This window comes from Chenopodium album, chromosome 15, assembly GCF_948465745.1.
Source record: "Chenopodium album chromosome 15, dcCheAlbu1.1, whole genome shotgun sequence".
In the NCBI taxonomy this organism is placed as follows: Eukaryota; Viridiplantae; Streptophyta; class Magnoliopsida; order Caryophyllales; family Amaranthaceae; genus Chenopodium; species Chenopodium album.
This window is the reverse complement of record NC_137848.1, coordinates 17,207,963-17,213,166: the sequence shown is the minus strand read 5'-3', so window position 1 is coordinate 17,213,166 and position 5,204 is coordinate 17,207,963. Positions and strand designations below refer to the sequence as shown.

The 5,204-nt window shown below is 34.3% G+C and overlaps 1 pseudogene; it reads right to left on the bottom strand.

Moving 5' to 3' along the window:
* Window positions 1-4,029: 4,029 nt before the first annotated feature.
* LOC145580921 (deSI-like protein At4g17486 pseudogene) lies at window positions 4,030-4,725 on the bottom strand (annotated as a pseudogene).
* Between the last annotated feature and the right edge of the window lie 479 nt (window positions 4,726-5,204).

Below are 5,204 nucleotides of genomic sequence, written 5' to 3'. Positions count from 1 at the left end.
AAGGCATCTCCACTTGAGTGAAAACCTTTAAGCTCATCAGATACTCGAGTAGTTATTTTGGTTCGACTTGGCTAACCTTCAAGTAAGAGACCGGTCGGGGTCGTGTTGTAGGTGGATACTGTCGGAGGTCGTTGCGCTTGTGAGGCTTAACTTTCTCAAGTAAGAGCTCCGTTGGTCAAGCGAAGCACATATCAAGGATAATTTAGTCTTTTCCCTAATCTTGTTATTTATGTCTTTTGGTTATATTAATTGTGAGTTTTTCCTTGGGCTCGCGTTTTATTTCCGCGGTGAGTCGGACTCATTGAAACCCAACTGCAAATACCTCCCAACTTTGCCATAATGTTCTCTCATAGAACCATGTAGCTTTTTATGGGCATAATACTTCACTTTATAAGCAAAACCTCTCTTAATAATAACCTTGTAAGCCCTCATAACTGTCTCAATAATCTCCTTAGCTAGCCAATGTGGTCTAGCCTTGAATACATCAAGTAACTGCTCAGCCAACCAAGTGCATTTCAATTGCTTGTTTTTCTCCATATATAATAAGCAAGTATGGTCCTTCATGACTTTCTTGAGTACAAATAAACCTCTCCTAGAATCCTAAGAACCATATAATCTAAATGGACACCCTGTTGAACACCTCACACCAATTCTTTGTTGCATAGGCCTATTTCCTGACACAATGGATAAGTTCCTGCCCTGAAACACTACATACTTAGCCACAGGGTCCTTAAATGCTACTCTACTTCAAAATATTTGTCCAACCTTCCACTGAAATACTTTGAAGTCTGTGTCAGCCCCTACCAACAACCCCCTCCTGATTCTTCTTTCCTCAATTGTTTCATCATCCTCATTGCCCTTAGGTGTATGAATTTCATCCTTTGACTCCTCATATTCAGAAACAAATCCCCCCTCACCACTTCTTTCCACTAAGTTACCCCCTTCTTGTTGTGTAGAAAGATTTCCCTTACCAGATTCTTTTTGAAGTTTCTGTGCTAATTCAACTACACTACAATTGAAACCCCTAACTCTCTCCCTGGCTTCCTCATGCTCATCATCACTGGTGTCCAAATCATTCACCTCAAGATCTTTCAACAGCTCAAGGTCATTAGTCTCCCTATCTGCCTCATCACATCCAAAGTTTGCTTCATAAATTTCATAATTAGCAAACCAATCCTCTTCTTCACAATCCACTAGTTTCTCCTTATTCAAATAGTCTTCCTCACATTCTTCTTCATAATCAGAATCCCACTGGTACTCAGTCTCCACTACAAATTCCTTATCATTCTCATCATTACCATCATCATCTACACCATAGAATAGGGTATCTATGGGGATAGGACTGTTTGGTCTGTCTTCCTCCTAATCATAATTATCAGGAACAACAGACCTGATAAAATTGGATGGAGTTGCAGGTGTGTTTTTTAATTCAAATTGGGGATCTGGTTATTGAATAGGGTTTTCTGGTGTGGGAGAAGTGAATGGGGTAGATACACAGGGAACAAGATTGGCTTTAGCATCTGGGTGTACTTCTTTGTTGACTGTTGGAGTAGGGACCAACTTAGTTGTTGTTTCTTTATTCATACTAGGGGAAGGAATCTTATCTCCTACTGCAACTGATTCCTGGGTCAATGTACTAGCCCTCCTAGGAGTCAATTTTATAGGCCTATTGGACTTAGTTGACTTTAATCCATGGGTCAATTTGGGCTGGCTTACTGCACTGGATCCAGTTTGGGATTGGACTAAGAAATCAAGCTCAGATCAACATCATCATGCACCACATACAAATCTAGTGATCTACTGTTCACAATAAGATCAGCCAGTGTTCATAACTCAGCATCATTACACACATTCCTCAATCCATCCCTAAAATCAAGTCAAGAACCAAATAATAAAGCATGTAATTTTCAGCATAATCACCACATTTAGCAATTAATTCTTCCATATAAAACCAGCACAACTCATCGGGATCAATATTAAAAGTTCTATATTGCCCTCCCAAATAAACCCAAACACCATTTTTACCCAAATTAAACTTACCCACATGGAAGATTTTTAGGCATACATCACCCATAACAACAATTATATTCACTTAAAATAAGATTAAATTACAGTAAGCAACTAATCAACCACTTTAATCGTTCCAATTACTCAAAATCGCTATATCGCAAAATTAGGGTTTTGCGATTTACCTTAATGACAACAATTCGCCATTCCTCTACCCAATTTCGCTTCCGCATACAAAGATACAACCTTTGACGAACTTCGAATTTCAAGAACAAAAGGAAAAGATGGAGTTTTCGAAGCTTTTGTTAAGTTTGAAAATGGCATTTTTTTATTTAGGGAAAAGCCGTTAAAGAGGAAGATGAATTCAACAGGGGTTATACACTTTTTGGGAGGGAAATAAAAAAGTTAACTTGTTTATCAGGTGACAAGTAAATTGGATCGATTGGAGAAGGTGGGGTATAAAGGTTGGATTTTATGAGATTAATGGAAGATTGAATTTTATAAGAAGATCGCACAAAGGTTGGATTTTTAGTTTCCATTTTTTCCTAAAAGTTATGATTACTTTTGTATACATGAAATAGTAGAAGTATATCGATAATAAAACTCTATATAAAAATTTTTATCTTACAAAATTTATCCACGCTTACTAAGCATCATATGCGTCACAATAATACCAATTTGGCGAAAAACAGAAATGTCAAATGTCACTATCTCGTAACCTGACTGCAAGACCGGCTTTATATATTAGTGATATGATATGATACGATGCGTCTGGCACCAAGCGAGACATCCATTCATATTAATGATATTCACTAATAAATGCACATACATCATGTCATTATCTAGACACATAGAATTACATAATTACATTGGAATTTGTCTAATAATGGATTACTTAAGAAAATTTTAATAACCAAAATAATATTGATTGGTCATAATTATCTAGATCAATAAGCAATCAAATCATAGCAATTCAAACATGAATACATTATTACTCAATTAGTTGAAAATTAGTAATTTTAGATGTTCTCAAAAGAATTTTTCAGTTTTGTCGGTTATTATACGAAAGTATTTTTTTTGTTTTGGTAAGAATATATTTTGAGTCAAAGTGATAGATTGTTGTTTAATGATGATATTGCTAGATTGATAATGGATCTTATTGTTTTAAAAAATTCTTTATAAATGGATATTATTTTAAAGAACTTTTTAAAACGGATTTTATGATGGAAATAGAACTGAATTATAGGATATTTATTAAAAATTATAATTAATTTTGTATATAATACTATAAGTATATCGATATTAAAACTCTATACAACAATTTTATCTTGAAAAATCTATTTAAAATTCGCTTACTTAGCAACATATGTATCACAATAATACCTAGTTTTCGCCTACGTGGCATGACACATGACGAATAAGTGGAATGCCAAGTGTCACGGTCTCGTAGCCTGACTGCGAGACCGGCTTTATATATTAGTGATATATGATATGATATCCATTACTAATGAACTTCAACCCATTATTTGACAGTTAAAAGTAACCAATTGCCGCTAAGTTTTCAGAATTGAACCTAAATCGACTTGATCTGCCTAATTGGAGCGACTAGTCATTGGTACGGAAAAAAATAAAAAGCAAATTGAAGAGCTTATTTCGAGGTTCGAATGCTTTTTAGTGATGAAATCAAACTTCAATAAAGAAAACATTAACCATGAGATAATAATATGATCCACAGTCCACAGATGTAAAAACAGTAGATGAATGAAACTTGATTAATGGTGAAATTCGCCAAAGAAACAAGTTAATTTTATACAACATCCATATAGTTTGTTGCAAATTGCTACTAGTAGAAGAACCCAAAATAAAAGGTAAAGAAGTTGTCACTGATTTTGTTTTGCAATTCTATCATTAACATTGATACATTTGGAAGATATAATAAAGAAGATGATGTAGTCAATCTCTTTAATGAGCTGCTCTCTATTTTTCTCCTTGTTTGCTTGTTCCTTCCCTTCTTTTTCTTTTCTAGGAGTCTGCCGCTGTTCCTGCCCGCTGGATTTTTGTCGTCGTTAGACTGACCGGAATCACACAATTGAATACCATTCCTGAAGCATTTAGGAATCATTTTTAGTACTAATATGTGATAAACAGTTCAACACAATTAACTCAGAAATCTAATTGTTTGGATTTAAAATTAACCAATTCGAGCGAGGCGATTAACCCAAGTTGGGATACGATTTCCTGTAAGCTTAATGCAAGCATCATTGCAGAAATGGTTGCAATTCTTGGTAATAAGATTATAAGCATCCCCTTTATACTCTTTTGAGAATTCATCCATTATCTTCTTCACTTCCTCTGCCTCTAACTCTGTCCATCCTATCAATACCGTCTTTCTAAATTTATATCTTTTGCATTTCTTCGGCTCCCCCTCAAATATCCCTGTTGACGGGTAAATGTGTGCTCCAAATACATACTCGATTCCATGAACTGTAACAGCAATTACATACATGTTACAAGTATGTGCATCATATTTACGAAATACAAAACCCTACGATATAATAAAAAGTCGACAAGGGACGTACTACCTTGTACACCCGAGTGGTAGACCCCCAGGCCGAGCCAAGAAGCACAACCGTTAATCGGAGTAATATCATAGACATTGTGGTAAACCGGAATCGAACCACGAACATCAACACAAGTTTTTTTCCTACACAGCAACATTTTTAATTTGACAAATCTCAATACTAGCATTAGTAGTTTAAATAACTACAACCAGTAGTAGTAAAGTATATTAAGATTCTAGTAGAGTCATAATGGTCCTTATTCCATAGTGGGGATACTAACATTTAAGATTAATTTTATATCATTATATGATATAAAATGACTTTTGTTTACTAACTCCAGCATTACATGAATGAATGTATAGTATTAGAAAATCAGATGATTCACCAATTTAGTCCACTATTATTGGTTTTTATTTGAAAAACACTGTATTTAAAATTAACAAATACATTTAACTTGATAGAGTAGACATGGAAAAATAATATGAGCCATTTATTAAATAAATGGAAAAATAATATGAGCCATTTATTAAATAAACATTATTATACTAGATCCTTTTCTCTTTAGTTACAATAAATGAATTTTTTTATATCTCATAAATAATACCACTAGTTGCAACTAAAAAGAAATGGAGGTAA